This window comes from Fukomys damarensis, unplaced genomic scaffold, assembly GCF_012274545.1.
Source record: "Fukomys damarensis isolate Sample0158 unplaced genomic scaffold, DMR_v1.0_HiC HiC_scaffold_39, whole genome shotgun sequence".
Classification (NCBI taxonomy): Eukaryota; Metazoa; Chordata; class Mammalia; order Rodentia; family Bathyergidae; genus Fukomys; species Fukomys damarensis.
The window spans coordinates 90,990,550-91,015,047 of record NW_022900951.1 but is presented as its reverse complement, the minus strand read 5'-3'; positions in this window follow the sequence as shown (position 1 = coordinate 91,015,047).

Below are 24,498 nucleotides of genomic sequence, written 5' to 3'. Positions count from 1 at the left end.
ATCAATGAAGAAATGGCAGAACTGAACCAAACCCTTCAGCAAATGAATTTAGTAAATATCTAAAGAGTGCTCCAGTTCACATCAAAAGAATACACATTATTTACAGCTACACTAGGGATTTTTCTCCAAGTAAACCACATACTAGCCCATAAAACATGTTTAAGTAAATGTAAAAGAATAGAAATTATCTGGTGTGTGTTATCAGATCATAGTGCAATGAAACTGGAAATCATTGGCAAAAGAAATTACAAACACTACATAAACACATGGAAGGTAAATAATATCCTCCTGAATAACAAACTGGTCACAAATGATATAAAAAAAGAAATTACATAGCTTCCTCAATTGAGTGATAATGTCTATAAATAGAACATACCAGAACTTACAGGATGCAAAGAAAAGAGTCCTAGAAGAGAAATTTATAGTAGTTAATTCTAATATTAGAAAAACAGAGTGAGCTCAAATAAATAACCTCAAGGTTCTAGAAAAAGTAAAATTATTTAAACACAAAACACGTATGAGGTATGAAATTAAAAAGAGCAAAGCAGAACTTAATGTAATTGAGACTAAGGAAACATTGCAAAGAATCAATGAATGAAAAAGTTGGAAATGCAGAGGTTCTCAGAAAAGGATGAAAAACTTATTGGTTCAAAGTACATTAAGATTTGTGGTCAGTCATTAGTCAATCAGTAAAGCTAGCTCACCAAGCAAAATTCAACAATGAGAATAGACATAAAATACAAAAATTACCAAATTAGTCCATAAAAGTCACTAAACAAACAGCCACAATAATAAATAGCAACAACAATAAATCCTGGAAGGGGAAATAGGCATGATGGCACATTCCAGCAGTCTTCCAGATTGAGGCAGAAAGTTTAAAGGCAGGCTATACTTCATAGTGACTTCAAGGCTAATTTTAACTACACAGTAAGACCCTGTCTCAAAATAAAAATAAGATGAACAAAAAAAAGTCCTGGAAAGGAGAAAATCTGATTTCCACAGCTGCCCCATTATGTTATTTAAATATCCAGGTACCAACAACAAAAACTACAGCAAAATGTGCAGAGAAACTAGAAACTGCTGCTTTTACGTGGAGAATTGAGGGTGAAGATCAGTGATAAGCAGTATTTTATAAAAACTTTCTAAGCCAGTTACAACATTCAATTTATGAGAAAGTCTATGACAAGTATTATATGTTGTTGCAAGTATGTTCAAAGAGTTAAACCAAAGCATGCCTGAAGAACTAATGAAAAGTATGACACCAAATACCAGTAAATAAAGAGAAATCACATTTATATAAGACCCCAAATCCTCAGCATGGTACTCAGGAGATTGAGGCAGGAGGAATGCAAGTTCAATGATAGTAATTTAGTGAGACACTGTCACAAAATAAAAACATAAAAAGGGGCTAAGGATGTAGCTAAGTGACAGAGCACTTGCCTAGTATGTTTAAGTCCCTTAGTTTAATATTTGTTATCATTAAAACAATAAGAATGGGCCAGGGATTTAGCTCAGTGGTTCTAGTGCCTACCTTATAAGCACAAGGACCTGAGTTCAATTCCCAGTACCAAAAAAATAAAAATAAAAAATAAATAAACAGGAATTCTGGAGAGAGTAAAATTATGTTGGAGCAAAATTTCTATATTTTATTGAAATCCAACTGGTATTAATGGAATTGTAATTTTTTTTTGAGACAGGGTCTCACTATATAGTTGAGATTGACCTGAAACTCACTATGTAGCCCAGGCTGATCTCAAACTCCAGCGATCCTCCTGCCTCAGCCTCCCAAGTGCAGGGATTACAGGCATGTGCTATCATGCCCGGCAATTGAGATTTATTTTAATTTAAGATTCTAATTATAATTGTAATCAACTTTTCAACCACCAAAATATTCAAAATTGACATAAAAAAGAGAGATTTAAATAGTATACTGAAAATATCTGTTTAACACAAAAGAATGCATTAATGGAGTAAGGGGCAACAAAAAGTGAAATAAGCTAATAGGACATATAAAAAACAAATACTAGCCAGGAGTGGTGGTGCACACCTGTACTCCCAGCAGCTGAGAGGATCAGGCAGGAAGATAACCATGAGTTCAAGGCCAGCCTGGCCTTTGTTGAATTATATTCAGAAAATACAGTGAAATTAAAATTTGCTTAAGATTGTTTTTAAAGACAAATATATGGTATCTTTTAAGTTCTTCAGTAATATTTGAAATGAATATGTCTGACCTAAGCAAGGAGGTTAGACTGGAACAAAAAGGCTCTTCTCATTACTTATCCTTTTTATCAGAGAGAAAAAATGTGGATTTAAGGCACTTGTGAATAATCAGATGCAAAGAATCAAAAGGCAGGAACTCATACAAAATTGCACAGATCTTGAAAGATTGCACAAATTAATGAAAACACATGGATGAGAAGCAATGAGAGTCCTACATAGAAAAAGTAAGTCAATAGTGTCATATCATGGGGGGGGTCAAGTAAATTTGGCACACTCATTCATTCATTCATTCAACAATCCTTTATTGAGCATTTATTCCCTGTCAGAAACTCTGCTTGTTTTAATGGTATAGAAGAGTACAGCTCTCCATAGCTGTGTTCTTTGGACAGAATAATTACACAATGGCCCTGTTTCTGTAAACCATGAGACCCAGTGAAAGGAAATGGTAGAGAATGGGAGCAGGGCCTGTATTACAATTTTTAATACTTCTAACCTCTTGAGGCTGTTTCAAATGTCAAACTTAGTCTGGTCAAGGGAAAGTAACCTTAGTTAAGTAAGTAAGGTTGCCCTCTTCAAAGACAATCTTCCATGTTCTATGAGTAAAGAGTAGTCAGCCTTTCCAAACTAGGTATCATAAGACTGTTACAATAATGTTAAGTCTGGCATAGACTTTTGTTAGGGAATTGATCATGTTAAAGTATGCTGTGACGCCGCCTCACAGGCTGCATTCTCCTGGTACATCTTGGCTCCTAAAATGACCTCATGCCCTTATCTCTGGTTTCCCTCCCCCCCAAGGCCACAGTGGTCCAGGAAGTTGAAACCTGTGTCTACAGGACTGGGCCCATAAAAACAATCTGGCCTGTGATAGGTTAAAAGTAGCTCACTCCTCATAAACAATAGCCCACTCCAAAACTGATAAAAGGACCTTCCTTTCTTTGTTCTCTCTCTCCTTCTGCTTCTTCCTCATCTCTCTCTCTCTCTCTCTCTCTCTCTCTCTCTCTCTCTCTCTGTGCCTTCCTGCCTCCTGCTTGCCTCCCTACAATAAAGATCTCCTGCTGGACCTCTCGGTGCGTGAGTGGCCTAATTGGGAAGGGGCACCTGAAAGGGCACGCGAACCCCCTTTCAACTTTGAAGCATAAGAAACTGGAATTGATTAATTCCCTAAGTATCAGGATTTCAAAACTAAAATATTCATTATTACAGAGACCAGAGTACTTGTATTGTTACAGAAGGAGACGGCAAGTGACACACAGAGAGGAAGCAGAATAAAAATAAAATAAAAGAGTTTACTCCATCAATGGTGATTGATCATACTTGATGTCGGTGCCTTGATTGACTCCCTCATTGGGCTACAACTCTTACTTTTATAGGGTTTTACAGCTTTGATCATACTCAGTTGGTTACACTGCATTTTCACAGATACCCAAAACATGATAACAAGGCAGTTGAATTTTAACCCGGATGCTGTTCTTTGTTAGGGAAGTTACCTTTTAGATTCATTCAACTGCCTACTCTAGCCAGGGGGAAGGGAGCTTGTTTGATTAACAAAGCTAACAATGGTTATTTTTACAGGGTAATTCTGAACTAAGCAGGGTGAGGGGCAGAAGTTTATCTTATATTGTGACATTTCCTAAATTTTCGCTTATTAAGGTTTTCCCTATATCAGTATTAGTTTGCCAGTACTTTTTCTTTTTGATGTGAAAACTTACTTGTGTAAGAATCAAAGTCTCACTTCCACTCCACGGAGCATGAAGAGAAAAAGGCCTTCACGATGCTGGGTCCTAACACCCAGTGAGGCTCCAGGAGCTTTACGGAGAAATGAGAAACCCAGGAGGGAGCACACCAGGCTGGATGTATATAGAGCTTTATTAGTCTGGCCAGACGGCACTCCTGGAGTCAGGTAGCTCAGAGAGGCAACTGCTCAGGGGCTGAGTTGCTTTTTATAAGGTTTTTCTAAACAAAAAGTCAGGGAATTCACAGAACAAGACTGCAAACACATTGCTTATCTTATGCAGGCAATGTTCTACTGGTCACCTTTTGTCACACCATTTCCTCCTGGGCTGGGTGTTAGCCAAGTTAGCAATTAGCATATGAAGAAGCACAGTCTCTGGCCTATTAGCATGGAGTCACTTTAGCTTATTCAAATTTTACACTTCTGCAACTAAAATAAGAGTTTGGAAATGGAATTATTTTAAATATCCAAAAATAAATACTATATAATTAAGATATGTAGACCTCTGGGATAATTGTAAGGCCCAGCGTTTGTGTTCCAAGACTAATGCAGCTTAATGAGTTTAGACGTATTGTGATCACAAACAAAATTTCATTGTAGGTTGTGGCATAGGGCAATGAATGACATTCAGTGGAACTCTATTAGCAGTAATTATTTACTTCCTTGTGCAGGCACCATGCTAAAATTGTAGGAGGAGTAGAGTCTTCTCCATGAGCTTATGGTGTTAAAGGGAAATTCAACCATTACAAAACGTTAACATTTACAGTTATCTATTAAACAATTTAATATCTACTTAACAATTCTGTTAAATTATCTTTGTTTAACTATATGCATATCATTATTTAATTTAATGATTGATTTTTATAATAAGCAATTCATATTTAATGTTATATATAAATATTATATAAATATTGTCACGTACGTTTGAAAATCACCAAATCTGGTTAAGCATTTCATATATTCTGCTGTTTTTACATGGTTGTTTCCATTTTATTTCATTTTTTTCTCTTCTGGTATTGCTGTGTTCCTAGTTATATTCAACAAATTATTCCATTATGATATGAATCATTAAATTATAAGTAATATATATTCATCACTAGTAATCCACAAAATTAATATTATATGGTCATAAAACACAGTTTACATAGAAATGATCCAGAGTTTTATAGTAAATCTGTACTTATTATTATGGGAATTTTCTAGAACAAAAATTAATTAGTATTCAAAATTAGAAGAATTATACATTATACAGATATTCTTCATTTAGTGACCAAGTTATATTCCTATCAGTAGGTCATTAAATGAATTGGACAATGAATGAGAAATTGTATATAGTATGTACATTGCAATATTCAGAGCAAAGAAATGGTCAAAGAAAACTAACTTGTTGACTTTGCTTTATTTGCATAACTCTTACATGCAGTATAGTAAGGAATAACAGAACATAAGAGTACAGTACAGTACTTTACAATACAATCAGCAAAACTAAAGTGTTATATAAACAAGGTGTACCATACAAAAAAGATATTGAGGTTCTATTAAAAAGGTGTGTAGAACTGTATAAAGAAAAAGACAGGTCATAAATCTGAATGACAGGTTGGAAATCCAAATAGCAGGCCTTGGTTGTAAGTTTGAACAGTCAATAAACAGCCAGGTCATTAAATAAGAAATATTTGTATATGTAATTATTAGCTGCTATATCATAAATTTGTCAAAAAGAAATTCAATGAATTTGTAAGTATCAGGAAACACAAAATATAAAATCATTAAAGAAGAAAATTATTTGGATGATTAAAATAACTTTAAAAAAGAATAGATGAGTGCTGGGGATATAGCTCTGTGGTAGAAAACTTGTGTGAAACATCTGCGAAGCCCTAAATTTGACTCCAAGTATCACATTTTTTTAAAGATAAAAAGATTCAGGAACTTCTAGCCTCAGGAAACGATACCACAGACAAACAACACGTGAATCAGTTCAAGGATCATCCTCTCTATCAATGATAACTGAGTTTTCTTATGTATACATTTTTTTTTCTTTATTGGTACATTTTAGGTATAAATACAATTACATTAATTACTGGGATCTTGTACTTTTACATGACTTGTCTTGGTTCTTATTTTTTCCTCATTCCCTTAGCTTCCCTTCACCCTCTCCACTCTTTCCTATTTGCAAAGACATTGTTTCCATTTTTTCTTTTTCTCTTATTTTTTCTTTGCCCTTCTTACCTTACCCCTAACCCTCACACTTCCCCTACGACTTTAGACCTTTTTTCTTATTACACAATATCAACTATACATTTTTATCCTTATTTACACTTTTACTTTATCATGACAGAGAAATTATTTGGTATTTACAAATGTGTGTCCTATCACTTTCACTTAAGTGTGTGTCCTTAATGTGCACCCACTTAGCTATAAATGCCTCTAGTTTCTCATTCTTTGTGGCTGAATAGTATTCCTTTTTATTAAAAAGTCACATCTTCCTTTTCCAGTATCTAGTTGATGGGCAATTAGACTGTTTCCAAGTTTTAGCTATTGCAAACTGTGCCACTATAAACATAGGTGAACATATATCACTGTGGTATGATGTTTTAAATTCTTTTGAGAAGATACCCAGCAAGGAAATAGCTGGGTCAAATGGGACTTCTAATCCTAATTGTTGGAGGTATCTCTGTATTTATTTCCAGAGTGGTTGCACCAGGCTGCACTCCCACCAGCGAGGAAGGATTCCTTTCTTCACACAATCCCCTCAATTTTTTTATTGGTTAATTTCTTGATAGCAGCCATTCTTTCCTGGGGGAGATGGAATCTCAGTGAGGTTTTCATCTGCATCTCTTGAATGACCAGCGAGTGATGTTGAACATTTTTTCATATGTTTATTTGCTGCTTTTACTTCTTTGTCTGAGAAATGTCTATTCACTTCATATGCCCATTTTTTAATTAGGTTTTTAAATTTGGGGAGTCTGATTGTTTTTTTGAGTTCTTTATATATTCTAGATAGTAGACATTTGCCTGAGGAACAGCTGGTAAAAATATTTTCCCATGTTCTAAGTTGTTTATTAGCTCTGTTGGTGGTTCCTCTTGCAGTGCAGAAGCTTTTTAAAAAGGTGAGATCCCAGCTGTTGATTCTTTGGGATAGTTCCCATGATACTGAGGATTTATGCATAAAGTCTTTTCCTATGCCAATGTCTTCAAGAGTTCTACATAAGTTATCTTCCAACAAGTTTAGTGTTTCTGTTTTAAAATTTATATCTTTAATTCACTTGGATTTTAGTTTAGTGAGTGGTAAAATACAGGGATGTAAATTTAATCTTTGGCAAGTTGAAAGTCAGTTTTTCCAACATCATTTATTAAAGATATCTTTCCTCCAGTGAGGATGGTTGGCTCCTTTGTCAAAGATGAGGTAGTTGAGTATGTCTGGAGTTTTTTCCGCAACTTCTCATCTATTCCACTGATCCTTGGCTCTGTTTCTTTACCAGTACCATGTTGTTGTTATCACAGTGACTTTTTAGTATAGTTTCAAGTTGGGGATTGTGATGCCCCCTGTCATGTCTCCATTGCCTAGAAATGCTTTTGATATTCTAGGTTTCTTCTGGTTCCAAATGAATTTTTCAAATTGCTTTCTCTAGTTCAGTGAAATGTACTGTTAGGATTTCAATCAGGATTGCAATGAATCCATATAGCAGTTTTGGAAGTATGGCCATTTTCACTGTGTTGGTACTTCCTATCCAGGAACAAGGGATGTCTTTTTATTTTCTTACATACTCTTCGATCTCTTTTTTCAGAGTGTTGAAATTTTCAATGTAGAAGTCTTTTCCTTCCTTTGTTAGGTTGATTCATAGATATTTCATTTTTTGAATGCTATTGTAAAAGGAATTGTTTCCCTAATTTCCCTCTCAGTGATTCTGTTATTTGTGTACAAGAAAGCTAAGGATTTTTAAGTGTTTTCCTTGTATCTAGCTATTCTATGGAATCTGTCAATTAAGTATAGAAGTCTTTTGGTGGATTTTTTCAGGTCTTCTATGTAGAGTATTATATCAGCAAATAATAACTGTTTAACTTCTAACTTTCCTAACTTTATTCCTTTTATTTCTTTCTCTCATCTAATTGCTCTGGCCAACGTTTCCAAAACTATATTGAACAGGAGTTGTGACAGTGGAAATCCTTGTCTTGTTCCTGATTTTAGCATGAAGGTTTTCAGTTTTTGACCATTTAGTATGATGTTGGCTGTTGGTTTTTCATATAGAGCCTTAACAATTTGAGATAAAGACCATTTATTCCATTTTCTGCAGGGTTTTTTTTTAAATCATGAATGGGTGATAAATTTTGTGTAATGCTTTTTCTGAATCTATTGAAATGATAATATCATTTTTGTGCTTAACTGTGTTAGTATAGTATATTATATTTATTGATTTATGTATGTTGAACCATCCTTGCATCCTTGGGATAAATCTGACTTGGCCAGGGTGTATGATCTTGATGTCCCTCAGTATTCTGTTTGCTGGTATCTTATTGAGGATATTTGCCTCTATGTTCATTAGAGAGACTACTCTGTAGATGTCATTCTTGGTTAGATCTTTCCTAGGTTTTGGAATCAAAGTAACACTTGCTTCTAAGTATGAATTTGGAAGTATTGCTTCCCTTTCAAATTCATGGATAAATTTCAAAAGTAATGGCAGTAGTTCTTCTCTATACCTTTTGTAGAACTCAGCAGTGATGCCATCAGGACCTGGGCTTTTCTTTCTTGGTAAATTTTTGGGGGAGATGTTGAGACAGGGTTTCACTATATCATTCAGACTGCTCTGGAACTCACTGTGTAGCCCAGGCTGGTCTCAAACTCACAGCAATCCTCCTGCCTCAGCCTCCAGAGTCCTGGGATTACAGGTATGCGCCACCAAGCCTGGCTCTTTCTTGGTGAATTTTTGTTTTGTTTTGTTTTTTGGTACCGGGGATCGAACTTGGGTCCTTGCGCTTGCGAGGCAGGCCACTGAACTGCTAAGCTAAATCCCCGGCCAGTTTCTTGGTAAATTTTTAGTTACATTTTTAATTTCACTGATTGTAATAGGATGTTTAGAATTTTTATATCTTCTTCATTCAACTTTGGTAATTCATAAGTATCTAGAAATCTGTCTATTTCTTCTGTATTTTCCATTTTATTAGAGTACAGGTTCTCAAAGTAGGTAGTGATGATCCCCTGGATTTCTCTTAGTTCTATTGTGACTTCACCTTTTTCTTTCCTAATTGCATGGATTTGAGCCTTTCCTTTTCTTTTTGTGATAAATATGGCTAAGAATTTATTGATTTTATTTATTCTTTCAAAAAATTATTCTATTCATTGATTTTTTTCAAACTTTCTCAATCTCCATTGCACTGATTTTTGTTCTTTTTTTTTGATACTGGGGATTGAACTCAGGTCCTTGCATTTGCAAGGCAGGCTACCGAACTGCTGAACTAAATCCCCAGCATGATTTTTGCTCATATTTTTATAATTTCTCCTTTGTACAAGCTTTGGGTTTGTCTTGCTCTTCTTTTTCTAGAAGCTTAAGATTCAACATTACATTGTTTATTTGTGCTCACTCTCTTTTCCTATTGTGGGCATTCACTGCTATGTTTCCCTCATAGAACTTCTTTCATTGTGTCTCGTAGATGTATGTATGTTTTATTGCTATTATCATTTATTTCTAAAAACTGTCTTATTTCTTCTTTAATTTCCTCTTTGACCCATTTGTTGTTCAGGAGAGTGTTATTCAATTTCCATGTGTTTGTGAAGTTCTTGCTGTTTCTTTTGCTATTGATCTCCAGTTTAATTGCAGTATGGTCTGATAATATGCATGGGATAACCTCAACTCCTTTGTATTTATTTAAACATGTTCTATGAGCTAGTACATGGTCTATTTTGGAGAATGATCCATTTGAAGTTGAAAAGAATATATATTCTGATTTTGTGAGGAGGAAAATTCTGTAGGGGTATTGAGGTCCCCCCCAACTACAAATGTATTAGTGCTTATTTGCTTTTTCATGTTCCTTAATATTTGTTTTGTATAGTTGGGGACATTAGTATTTGGTGCATATATATTTATGCTTGTCATCTTTTCCTCTTGGATCATTTCCTTTACAAGGATGTAGTAACCTTTTTTTGTCTCTCTTAATTCGTTTTGGTTTGAAATTTACCTTGTAAATAAGATACCTACCTCTGCTTTTTTCTGGGTTCCTTTCACACTGAGACTTGTTTTGAATCCTTTTGCTTTCAGTCTATGAGTTTCTTTTTGAACTAGGTGTGTTTCTTATGTACAGCACATTTTGGATTTTGCTTCTCAATCCCTTCTGCCAATCTATTTCTTTTGATTGGTGAATTGATGGCTAGTACTGATATGCATTGAATTACAACTATCATGTTATTTTTCTGTTGTTGAATCTTTTTAATTTTTCCTCGTCTCTCTTTAATTTCTGTCATTATCTACTGGATTTGCTCTGTCAGGCCTCATGGAGCTGTCATCTTCATTTTCTTTTTCTAGGATATAATTTAGAATTGTTTGAAGTGCGGGTTTGGTATTCATTAAGTTTCTCAGGTGTTCTTTGTCACTGCAGTATTGTATTTCCCCATCAAATTTAAAAGATTGTTTTGCAGAATACATCAGGCTGGAAGTTGTTTTAATTTGGGGCTTGAAATACCTCACTCCGGACTCTCCTCAACCTGAGGGTTTGTGTTGAAAAGTCTGCTGTTATTCTGATGGGCTTTATTTTGCATGTGATTTGTTTCTTTTCTTTGACTGCTTGTAGTATTTTATTCTTCTCTTTGGTTTCTGGGATCTTGATTATTAAATGTCTAGGTGTAGACTTTTTATGATCATGGTTAGTTGAAGTCCTATATGCCTCAATTATCTGTATGCGAAATTCTTTTGCTATGTTTGGGAAGTTTTCTGTCATTAATTCTGTGAAAATTATTTATGTCACTTGTACTCTTCCCTGCTTTTTCATGTACTCCTATGAGTCTTATATTACTCTTCTTTGCACCATCCAGGCATTGTTGGATTGATTTCTCATGTTCCCTTGCTTTTTTTTTAATAGATCCCTCTTTTTATGGTCAGTAACTGCCATCCTGTCTTCTATATCTGATATCCTGTCTTCAGATTAGCTCAGTCTATTGTCTATACTTTTGGTAGAGTTTTTAATCTTCTGGATATCTGTTTGACTGTTTCATGTATTCCATTTATTTCCTATGTTGGGTATTCATGGTTTCCATTTGTTTCCTATGCTGGGCATTCATGGCTTCTATAATTGTCCTGAACTCATGTATTTTTTTTATCTGTTTCTGTTCTTGAGTCTCTAATCATATCTTTCATTCTGTTTACCATCTCTGTAGTAAGCTCAGAAATTACTAACATTTTAATTTTTTTCTAGTGCCTCTTTCATCTCTTTTGTTACTTCCTATGCTATCAGTTCAGGGTGTCCAGGTTGTTGATTATCAGACTTTTTTGTTGTTGGTACCAGGGATTGATCTTGGATCCTTGCACTTGTGATGCAGATGCTGAAACCACTGAACTAAATCCCAGGTGATTATAAGATTTTTCCACCTCATTTTCACAATAATTTGCCTTTCTTGAACTGGCAGCCTGTGTTTGTGCTTTTGCCTTGCTTGAATGTCTTCTCATTTGTATTTTTGTCCTTGGTACTGTCCTTTATTTAATTCCTGGCTTAATGTTTTAATCTTCCAGTTATTGCTTGTCTGTAGGTTTTGATTGTCTAATGACTCTGAGGCAATCTCATTGTCATTACACCAGGAAGCACAACTGATTAAATCTATCACAACACCTTAGCTCAATTAATACAATGAGCAATACAATAGCATCAAGCATAGGTTAGAAAATGACAATTTATGGTATTTATTAATGTTTCATGTTTAACCTTGAGAATTAAATCAAAAGTGAGGCTGGAGCTCAGAATAATGGCCTTTGTGAAACCCCTGTGCCTCTGTGGTTTGAATCTAGGTACCAGCCCAGCCAGGAGGACAGAGGTGGGTGCAGGGGTGGGTGCCCACACAGCTGCACCTCTCCCTGTTCCTATCTGTTTTCTTCTACTCTACTCTATTTTATTTTTGTGGTACTGGAGCTCAAACACAGGGCCTTAATTTTAAAAATTATTAAACTAAAGGTAAATTCTACACTTCAGGTAGCTGGGCATATACAGTCTTGATGTGAAACAATGGACACTCATTTTATTTAATTTAATTTTTTTATTGTTTAAGACAGGGTTTCACTATGTATTTCAGGCTGTCCTTGAATTCACTATGTAGACCAGGCTGGCCTCAAACTCATGGTGATCCTCCTGCCTCGGCCTCCAGAGTGGTGAAATTATAGATGTTTGCTACCCCACTCAGCTTGCACACTCATTTTTAAAATGTTTCAAAATTTAATGGCATATATTCAAATCCAGTTCGAAAAATAAATAGTTGTTTTGTCATAGAACATTTTAAAATATTAAAATGAGATAAATATTATGCTGCTGTTAAATTCATGGCATGAAAATTCCTACTTTGAGCAAAACTAAGACTATCAATGTATTCTTTAACTCCTGGTCCATTTTTGCATACTCATAGCAGGTTGAATTGAACTTTGCTGTTAGTTCCCTTTGTTCCACTCAGTGCCTCAGGCACATGTTTCTAAATTATCTAAATTTCTGTTAAAAGAAACTGAGGGGATAAACCCAATTCAGAAGGGAAGAGAAGAGTAGTCTCATGTGATACCTGAAAATGAAAGCTTAAGTGATTTAACAAACAGCAGAACCATGTGGACCAGGATGGCTGTCTGAAGAAGTGAGTCACTGAGGAAAACAGGCAAGGTAGGGTAGGCAGTCACTCAAGCAGTCTCCTGAAAATGTGAGAAAGATGAACAAAGTATTGAGGAAGAACAAAACCATGGGCAAAAAAAGGCATACTCAACTCACATGACCATGGAGGATGTCATGGAATTCCACAGGTCACCATTAGGGCAACCATTTGTCTCCCCAGGGCACAACCCTATACACTCTGTGGGACTTAGTCTGAACCCATCCCAGCATTGGTTTCCAGGCAGCAATGACGCAGTCTGAAGTGGCACAAGCTTTTCCCATCATTGCATGGTGAAGAAGAAAGATGCAGTCGAAAAAGATACAAGCAGGAAGCCAGATGCCAGACTGCTACAAGAGGAGCCCCCAGCTTCTATTAATTTTTCTCACCCACAGAGAAAACAAAATCCCTTATCTCCTGGCTGGTTCTCCAAAGCTATTTTACTGGGGCTTCACTAGCACTGTGGGGTTCTATTAGATCCAGGTTCTTGTCCTGAAAAAATAATTGGACAAGAAATGCACAAAAAATAGTGAAATTTTACACTTATTAAAGGTAGGAAAAGAAGTTTGCTCTGCAGATTGAGTGTAGTCCAGTTAAAGTAGGAAAAGACATACTCTCTATATAGACAGTGAGAGTGGGACCCTGCAAGAGCTGTCAGTCATTTTCTGTGTAGTCTTAAAATTTAAGAGTGAATGAAATAGAAAACATCACTTTTCTTATAGCCAGGAATTAATTTTTATATTAGCCAAGAACTGTACAATTAGTTTTTTGCTAGAATAAAATATTGGAATACATAGAAAACACATTTACCAAACAAATTCAAAACCATTCCAGGGCTGGGGATTTAGCTCAGTGGTTCGGTGGCCTGCCTTGCAACCGCAAGGACCCAAGTTCAATCCCCGGTACCAAAACAAAACAAAACAAAAAAACATTCCAAATATGCAATATAAAAACTAAGTCACTAGAATTTCTATTAAAGTAGTATGGAATGTACTCTTGGATATTCTCGATATTAACAAATATATATATATATATATATATATATTCTTGAATATAATTCAATTATTTCCTTTTAAAGTGATCTTTAAATATATTTTTCAGTACTAAGTTTACCCAATTAAGCTGGAGGAAGCTCTGCACTAACTATTCTAATACTTTAGGCATCTCTGCATACAATGACAAAAGCAGATAGCATTAATAGTGATACCTCCATTGAAAGGATTTATTAGCCTGAGTTAGGGCATGTACCTCATGTGTAAGGCCCTAGGCTTGACTTTAACACTGAAAAAATGTGAAATCATAATTCGTTAGAGGCATCTATCATTGCCAAGATAGTATACTCTGGCCCTGCTTGCCCTGCCATCCCATTGCCACCTCCCAACAGCCACCACCTCTGAATACATACACAAGGCAAAAATGTCAAGCCTCCCTTGTACTAACAAATATTTCCTCTTAGTCTAAGTTTCAGTGGTTATTGAAGTGCATTTACCACTCTGTCTACCCTTCATACTTTCAGACATTTGGCTCTGCTGGCCACAGGCTATTCTGTAACACTGCACCAGTGCATTAGTTTATGAGGGCTGCTGAGTACCACAAACTCAGTAGCTTGCATACATAAAATTTAATGTCTCACACTTCTGAAAACCAGAAGTCCAATATCCAGGTGTTTGTAGGATTGGTTCCTTCCAAAGTCTGTTATAGAGAATTCATTCTATGACCTTCTTCTAGCTTCTGATGGATTTATGATAATTTGAAATTTCTTAGCTTGTGAAACGCTTATGTTGATCTCTCCTTTTGAATATACATGGCATTTTCTTTCTGTACACAATTCTATGATTAAATCTTACAGTTTTTATTAGAATATTTTTGCAATACTAATGATTAAATTCATTGTGAGGAGTTCGTACATAATACAGAAATTATTTTATTTCCTGTCCACTTCCATTCTTTCAGACATTTTCTCCATACTCTCCCTCCAGCTTCCCTCCATCTATCTTTTATTCCTATTATCTAACTTTTATTTCACACTTCATATTTTGGATTTTTCATGTAAATAAAACAATGTTATATTTAAGCTTGAGAGTCTGTTTTAATAAAAATTGTGATCTTAAAGTGCATCCATTTTCCTCCAAATGACTCAAATTGGTCTTTCTTTATCACAGCATAGTACCCTATTGTCTGTAAATACCACATTTTCCTTATCTATTCCTATGTTGATGGACATATAGACCACTTGCAAGATTTAATTATTTTGAGTTGTACCGCTATATACATGAATATGCATGTATCAGTGTAACATGATGACTTTAGTTTCTTTGGGAAGATACCTAGGAGGGGAATAGCTGGGTGAACTGATATTTCTAGTTTCATTTTTTTAAGGAATCTCCATACTGATTCCCATAATGGTTGTAACCGTTTACATTCTCACCATCAATGAAGAAGAATCTCTTTTACACCACAGCTTTGCCAGCATGTGTTGTTATCTGATTGCTTTATGATAACTATTTTTTCTGGAGTAAAATGAAAATCTCAGGGTTGTTTAAATTTGCATTTCTGTAATGGGCAGAGATGTTGAAAAAATTTTTATGTACTTTTTGCCATTTATATTTCTTACTCTGAGAAATATCTGTTCAGTTCAGTTGCTCATTTTTTATTAGACTTTTTTATTTTGGAAGATCTAATTTTTTATATATATTTCTTTATCAGAGAAAAAGCTTGCAATTTTTTTCCATTTGGTAAATTGTCTTTTCACTCTGTTGGTTTATTCCTCTGTTGTACAAAAATTTTTAATTTCATATAAGGCCATTTATTGATTCTTTTTTGTTTTTGTTTGTTTGTTTGCTTGTTTGTTTTTAAAGACAGGGTCTCACTATGTAGTTCAGGCTGATCTTGAACTCACTATATTTTCCAGGCAGGCCTTGAACTTGACTCAGCCTCCCAAGTGTTGAGATTATAGGCATGTGCCATCATACTCAGCTACATTTTTTGATTCTTGACTTTATTCCTTGTGCATTTGGGGTTTTCTGTTCATAAAGCTTTTGCTTACATTTAATGCCGTCAAATATTGTGACTAAATATCTTTCATCAGATAAAATGTTTCTGCTTTAACATTTATAAATTTGATCCATTTTGATTTTAGTTTAGAACATGTTTAGAGACATGGATCAAGATTCAGTCTTCTGAATGTGGATAGCCTGCTTTCACAGCACAATTTTGAGAAGCTATCCTTCCTCCAGCTTAAGTTTTTGGCCTCTTTCTTGAAGATCAAATAGCAGAATGTACTTGAAGTTGTTTCTGCATCTTTACTCTGTTTCATTTATCCACATGTATTTTGAAATTTTTTTCACAATTACCATGCTGCTTTTTTTTTAATCATTGAAGTTTTGTAGTATAACTTGAAGTCTGGAATTGTGATTTCTTTAGCCTAACAATTGTTCCCCAGGTTTACTTTTGCTATTCTAGGTCTCTTCTAAGCCCATATGAATTTTTGGGCTTTTTCCTCTAGTTCTGTAAAGAATATTACTGTATTTTTATTAGGATTGTGTTGAAATTGTATATCAGCTTCAGAAGAATTGCTGTATTGTGTTGACTGTATTGGTTCTGTCAATCCAGCAACAGGAGGTATCTTTCCATTTTCTGACATTCTCTTTGATTTCTTTTTTTTCATATTACTATAAATTTCTTTGCAGATGACTTTCTCTTCCTTGGTTATGTCAATTCCATAATATTTAATTTTGATACTATTATAAAATGTATTATTTCAAGAATTTATTTTTCAGTGATTTTATTATTGCTGTACAGAAATGCTATTGATTTGTGTATATTAACTTTGTATCCTTCTATGATTCTGAATTTGGTTATTAATTCTAGGAGTCTTGGAGGAGCTTTTTGGGTCTTCTATATAGAGGACTATATGATCTTCAAATAATCATAATTTGACTTTTTCCTTTCCTATACACATTCCTATTGTTTCTTTCTTTTCTCTGATTGCTCTAGCTAATGCTTTGAGATTTACATTGAACATGTCAGTGACAACAGACATTCCTGTTTTGTTCCTGATTGTAAGGTAAAGGTTTCAGTCTCTTCCCACTTAATATGATTTTGAGCATTGGTTTGATATACTTTTATCAGATTAAGATAATGTCATTTTATAACTGTTTATTTCAGACTTTTGTCATGAATGGATTTTAGATTTTGTCAAAGGCTATTTCTACATCATTTGAGATGATCATGTGGCTTTTGTCCTTGCTTCTGTTTATGTAAGGTATTGGATTTATTGATTTGCATATATTAAATCATGCCTACATCCCTGGGATAAATTTTACTTGATCATTATATATGATGCTTTTGATGATTTGTTGTGTTATATTTGTCAGAATCTTCTTGTGGATTTTTACATCAATGTTCATTAAAGAAATAGACCCATCACTCACTTTTTTGGTTGGATCTTTTTTTAAAAAATCAGCACAATATTGGCTTCAAGGAATGACATTGGGGTACTCCTTTCCCTAGGTCTCTTTTTAGCCCTCTCCCTGTCTATATCTGTCTCTTGTGGCTTTCTCTTACATTGTTATATTTGGAAGGTAATGTTGAGAGCCCTGAAGGGAAGTTGATTTTCAGTTGTCCTGAGTCCTAGATTTAATTAATCAACTCTTTCCTGAACTGGTACCTGATTAAAGTGCTCTGGTGATATCTGGGAGAAGTCAACACTCAAAGCCCTCTCTGTCTGTTGCCTATTACATGGAAGGAGCCCCTTTGGAGGAAAATCCCATGCTGTTTTTGCAGTTCACAAAAGCTGTGAGCTCTACTGCCATTTCTCCATGGATTGACCAGCCCTGGGCCCTAATCTTTCTTCTGGCAAGCCCAGTTCTTCTCTTCCTGAACCACAAGAGAAGGGAGAGAGTAAATTATGTTCTTCTTTTATCTGCATTGTGGACCTTCTTTCCAAGTTCTCTGTAGCTTCTAATTTTTTTCTGTCAGTTTCTTTCTGATTGTCAGTGATCTGCTTCTCTTTCCTATTACAGATCATTGTTTTCCAGTGTCTGGATTTCAGATCTTGGAGAGGCTGAATTTTTCTACCTATCAGTACTCTGCCATTTTCTTTCCTTGAAATTAAACATTTCAATAGTAACATCCGTCTCACCAGATGAAAATCAAACCTGCATGCATATTGACCATATTGACTAATTATATATACAACAAGCATGTTTATAAATAAAGATATCTACAAAATTGCTGGAGGTTAGGACTTCAACATGAGAATTTGGGGGGGCACAACTCATACAACCATGAACTTTTTCTGTTTATCTTCATAAAAGAAACAGTGATGCACATAACAAATCAGATAAACATCAACACAAGTATAATGGGGGACTGCAATGGTCCAATGTAAAAAATAAACATTTTAGCATGTCTTTCTATATAGAATTTTAAGAAATTTTCTGCTTAACTTACTTGAGATATGAACCAAAAAATATGGCTCATATTTCTTGGGGAGAGTAAAAAGAAATGACTGATGCCAATATGAAGTCTATAGAGTAATCCTTTATCTAAGCCTTTTTTTTCCATGTACTTGATCTACACTATTGTGTATATCTAAGGCCAATATGAGAGGGAAGAGCAATAGTTAATGCAGAATTAGTTCTGCAATATGGTGTTTCTGTCCTTTTTCCAAAACAGTGCTTATGTAACTGAACTTAAAGAATGACATTACAATAGCATTTTCAGTCTTAGTGGAAAGTGGGCTAGCCTGTGGTTGATGTTAACATTTAAAAGGTTATGAACATTAAAATTATAAATATTAGAAACTTGCCTGAACTCTTCACCAAAATGGTTTGATCAAATATGCCATCTTTTAAAAAATATGTCATCTTTTCCAGGATTAATTCTAAAGTTTAGGACTCAGGTAGATTGTCTCATTTCTTTCTCACCCAAACATTCCCAAATATTTTGCCTCTGAAACTGTTTGTGAAAAATTGCCTGTATTGTAGCATTATTTAGATTTTAATGTCAAACACACTAAATATTTCTATAACACATTTAAATGAGTTTTTGAATATTTATATAAAATTAAATATTCAAAACTCAGTGGATGTTCACAGTGGAAATAAATGTGTTGTAGACAGTCATTTCAAATACATGTTAACCCATTTCTTTAGGTGATAACAGATTTAAGAACCATTTCAAATTATTTTGGTGAAAGTTTAGAATGTATAAAGTAATAAATTCACAAAGTTTGGCATTTTAAGACATGTTGAAAAATTTTATAGTGGATTTTTCCAATTAAGAGTAATATTTTGAAGTTATACATCAATGATGAAATCTTTTTTAAAGTCAGTTTTTCTTAAATGGTATTTTTTATGTAACAAGTAATCAGTAAACTAGATTTTCCTTGGTAAACTAAATGCTGGTATATATCAAGTTCACTTTAAAAAGCCATGAGCAGTCCTCAAAATTTATAGATTCTCACAGGACTAATAGAATAGTGTTTGGTTATGGAATCTAGAATTACAGCACCATGTATTGCCTGGTTTTAAGTGTCCCAGAGTTTTAAAACATAGAGTAACACTTTATCTTAAAGTTACATTTCCAATATGCTGTGTACACGTTTTATGAGGAATGTTATTTTTTTCTTTTTATTGAGTTTATTGGTATAATCTAGGAATACAATACAGTTACATTCATTACTGGGATCCTGTACCTTCACATGACAGGTATTGGTTCTCATTTTGTTCCTTTGTTCCTGCCCTCCCTTGACCCCCTCCTCCCTTCCCCATTTACAAACACTTTATTTCCATTTTCTCATATTTTTTTCTTTTGCCTTGTTCCCTTTCCCCTACCCTTCCCACTTTCCCTACACCTTTAGCCCTTTTCTTCCAATTACACACTATTAATTATCCCATTAGGATCTTAGGTACTATTATAGTTTTTCACACCAGAGAGACTATTCAATACTTACCCATGTGTGACTTATTTATTTCACTTAAGAGTATATCCTCAATATGTATCCATTTTCAAATGAATGAATCTAATTTCTCATTCTTTATGGCTGAGTAGTATTTCATTTTATATAAAAACCACATCTTTTTTATCCAGTTTCCAACCGATGGGCAAATGGGCTGTTTCCAAGTTTTAGCTATTACAAACTGTGCCACTATAAACATTGGTGCACATGTATCACTAGGGTATGTTTCTTTAATTCTTTTGGAAAGATACCCAGCAGAGGGATGGCTGGGTCAAATGGAACCTCTAGTCCCAGCTCTTTGAGATATCTCCATATTGATTTCCACAGTGGTTGCACCAGTCTGCACTCCCACCAACAATGGAGAAGGGTTCCTTTCTCCCTACAACCCCACCAACATTTGTTATTGGTTGATTTCTTGATAGCAGCCATTCTTTGTGGGGTGAGGTGTAATCTCAGTGTTGTTTTCATCTGTATCTCTTGAATGACCAGTGATGTGGAATATTTTTTCATATTTTTACTTGCTGCTTTTACTTCCTTGTTTGAGAAATGATTGTTCATTTCAGATGCCCTTTTTGAATCTTTATATTTGGGGAATGATTGTGTTGAGTCCTTTATATATTCTAGATAATAGTCTTTTGTCTGAGGAGCAGCTGGTCAAAATTTTTTCCAACATTGTAGGTTGACTCTTAGTTCTGTTGATGGTTTCTTTTGCAGTTTTTTTTTTTTTTTTTTTTGTATCAGGGATTCAACTCGGGTCCTTGCGCTTGCAAGGCAGGCCACTGAACCGCTGAGCTAAATCCCTGACTTTCAGAAGCTTTTTGATAAGATGAGATCCCACTTGTTTATTCTTTCTGCTAGTTCCTGCATTACTGAGGATTTGTTCATAAAGTGTTTTCCTATGCCAATGTGTTCAACAGTTCTGCCTAATTTATCTTCCAGCAAGTTCAGTGTTTCTCTTTTAATATTTAGATCTTTAATCCATTTTGACTTTAATTTAGTGCATGGTGAACGATAAGGGTCTAGTTTTAATCTTTGGCAGATTGAGATCCAGTTTTTCCATGCCATTTACTAAAGAGGCTATCTTTCCTCCAGTGGGGATGGTCAGCTCCTTTGTCAAAGGTGAGGTGGCTGAATGCATCTGGAGTTGTTTGTGTTTTTTCCAGTCTGTTCCACTGATCCTCAGGTCTGTTTCTTTTCCAATACCATGCTGTTTTTATCACAGTGGCTTTGTAGTATGGTTTCAGATTGGGAATTGTTATACCCACTTTTGCTATTGTAGGTCTCTTTTGGTTCCAAATGAATTTTTGAATTCTTCTTTCTAGTTCTGTGAAGTATAGTGTTGGAATTTCAATTGGCATTACATTGAATCTTTATAGCAATTTTGGTAGTATGGCCATTTTCACTGTTGATTCTTCCTACCCAGGATCAGGGGAGATCTTTCCATTTTCTTATATCCTCTTCGATCTCTTTTTTCAGAGTGATGTAGTTTTCAGTGCAGAGGTCTTTTGCTTCTTTTGTTAGATTGATTCCCAGATACTTCAGTTTTTAGGGTGCTATTGTGAAAGGAATTGTTTCCTTAATTTCTCTCTCAGTGAGTCTGTTACTGGTGTACAAGAAGGCTATTGATTTTTGGGTGTTGACCTTGTATCCACCTACTCTGCTAAAAGTCTCAATTAAGTCTAGAAGTCTTTTGGTGGAATTTTTTTGGGTCTTCAATATAGAATATCATATCATCAGCAAATAATGGCAATTTAACTTCTTCTTTTCCTATCTTTATTGCTTTAATTTCATTTTCTTGTCTAATTGATATGGCTAATATTTTCAGAACTGTATCAAAAAAGAGTGGTGATACTGGGCATCCTTGTCTTGTTCCTAATTTTAACATGAAAGTTTTTATTTTTTGGTCATTTAATATGATGTTGGCTGTTGGTTTTTCATAGATAGCCTTTATCAAGTTGAAATATAGAGCATCTATTCCAATTTTTTGCAGGGCTTTTATCATGAATGGGTGTTGAATTTTGTCAAATGCTTTTTCTGCATTTATCAAGAAGATCGTGTGGTTTTTGTCCTTGACTTTGTTAATATAATGTACTACATTTATTGACTTACATATGTTGAACCACCCTTGCATCCCTGGAATAAATCCGACTTGGTCAGGATGTATGATCTTCTTGATGATCCTCTGTATTCTGTTTGCTAGTATCTTATTAAGGATTTTTGCATCTATATTCATTAAGGAGATTGGCCTGTAGCTCTCTTTTTTAGTTGTGTTATTCCCTGGTTTGGGAATCAAAGTGATACTTGCTTCCAGGAATTAATTTGGAAGTATTGCTTCCCTTTCAATTTCATTGAAAAGTCTGAAGAGTAATGGTAGTAGTTCTTCTCTAAATGTCTTGTAAAATTCAGTGGTGAATCCATCAGGACCTGGGCTTTTCTTTGTTGGTAAACTTTTAATTACATTTTCAATTTCACTGATTGTAATTGGGGTGTTTAAAATGTTTTTATCTTCTTGATTCAACTTTGGTAATTCATAAGTATCTAGAAATCTGTCCATTTCTTCTGTGTTTTCCATTTTATTAGAGTACAGGTTATCAAAGTAGGTATTAATTATCCTCTGGATTACTGTAGGATCTGTTGTGACTTCTTTTTCATTCCTGATTGCATGGATCTGAGCCTTTTCTTTTTTTAAATAAGGTTTGCTAAGAGTTTATCTATTTTGTTTATTCTTTCAAAAAAAACAACTCTTCAATTCATTTATTTTTTGTATCACTTTCTTAGTTTGCATTGCATTGATTTCTGCTCTAATCTTTATAATTTCCTCTCATTCGATCTTTGGGTTTTTCTTGCTCTTGTTTTTCTAGGAGTCTAAGATTAATCGTTATGTTGTTTATTTGAGCTTGCTCTGTTTTTCTAATGTGGGCATTCAGTGCTATGAATTTTCCACATAGAACTGATTTCATTGTGTCCCATAGATTCCTGTATGTTGTATTGGCATTTTCATTTATTTGTAAAAACTGTGTGATTCCTTCTTTAATTTCATTTGTGATCCATTGATTGTTCAGGAGAGTGTTGTTCAATTTCCATATGTTTGAAGTTCCTGCGGTTTCCTATGCTATTGATCTCCAGCTTTATTGCACTGTGATCTGATAATATGCAGGGAACAACAATTCCTTTGCATTTATTCAAATCTGTTCTGTGAGCTAATATTTGATCTATATTGGAGAATGACCCATGTACAGCTGAAAAGTATGTATATGCTGATTTTGTGGGGTGGAATACTCTATAGACATCTAATAAATCCATACATTCAAAAGCTTGATTCAGTTCTAGTATTTCATTGTTGATTTTTTGCCTAGATGATCTGTCTATTTGTGATAGTGGGGTACTTAGATCCCCCACTACAATTTTATTAGCACTTATTTGGTTTTTCATGTTGTTTAATATTTGTTTTATATAGTTGGGGGCATTTATATTTGGTGCATATATGTTTATGATTGTCATTTCTTCCTCTTGAATTGTTCCCTTTACAAGGATGCAGTAGCCTTCTTTGTCACTCTTAATCAGTTTTGGTTTAAAATTTACTTTGTCTGAGAATAAGATTGCTACCCCTGCTTTTTTCTGGGCTCCCTTCACATGAAGAATTGTTTTCCATCCTTCCAGTTTCAATCTATGGGCTTCTTTTTGTACTAGGTGTGTTTCTTGTATTCAACATATTGTTGGAATTTGCTTCTTAATCCATTCTGCCAATCTATTTCTCTTGATTGGTGAATTGAGGCCTTTGACATTGATGGTTATAACTGATATGTTTTGAATTATTATTGTCATGTTATTGCCCTTTTGTTGACTCTTTTAAATCTTTTGCCCCCTCCTTATAGTTTCTTGCCTTGGCTATTTGATTTGCTCTATTGGACCTCATGGTGTTGTGATCTTCATTGTCTTTTTCTAGATATTTTTAAAAATTCCTTGTAGTGCTGTTTTAGTATTCATGAAGTTTCTCAAGTGTTCTTTGTCATGAAAGTATCTTATTTCTCCTTCCATTTTGAAAGAGAGTTTTGCGGGATACATCTGTCTTGTTTGGAGGTTGTTTTCTTTTAGGACTTGAAATAGCTCACTCCAGGCTCTCCTTGAACTGAGGGTTTGCTTTGAAAAGTTTACTGTGATTCTGATGGGCTTTCCTTTGCATGTGATTTGTTTCTTTTCTCTTTCTGCTTGTAGTATTTTGTTCTTCTGTTGGGTTTTGGGGATCTTGATTAGTATATGTCTAGGTGAAGATTTTTTTTTTATCATGGGTATTTGGAGTCCTATATGCCTCACTTATCTGTATGTCATATTCTTCCCTTCTGTTTGGGAAGCTTTCTGTCATTAATTCTGTGAAGAGCTTTTTTAAGTCATTTGCATTTTCTCCTGCTACTTCATGGATTCCTATCAGTCTTATGTTATTCTTCTTTGCATCATCTAGGAGTTGTTGGATCGATTTATCATGATCCCATACTGTTTTTTTCAGCTTTAATTGAGTTTATTGGTACATTTTAGGGATACAGTACAGTCACATTCATTGTTGGGATCTTGTACCTCCACATGACAAGTCTTGATTCTCATTTTTTCCCCTTACCTCTGCCCTCCCTTCACCCCCTCCTCCCCTCCCCATCTACAAACACTTTATTTTCATATTTTCATTCTCTCATATTTTTTCTTTTCCCTTTTTACTCTTCCCCTACCCATCCCACCTTCCCTACACCGTTAGCTCCTTTCTTCCCA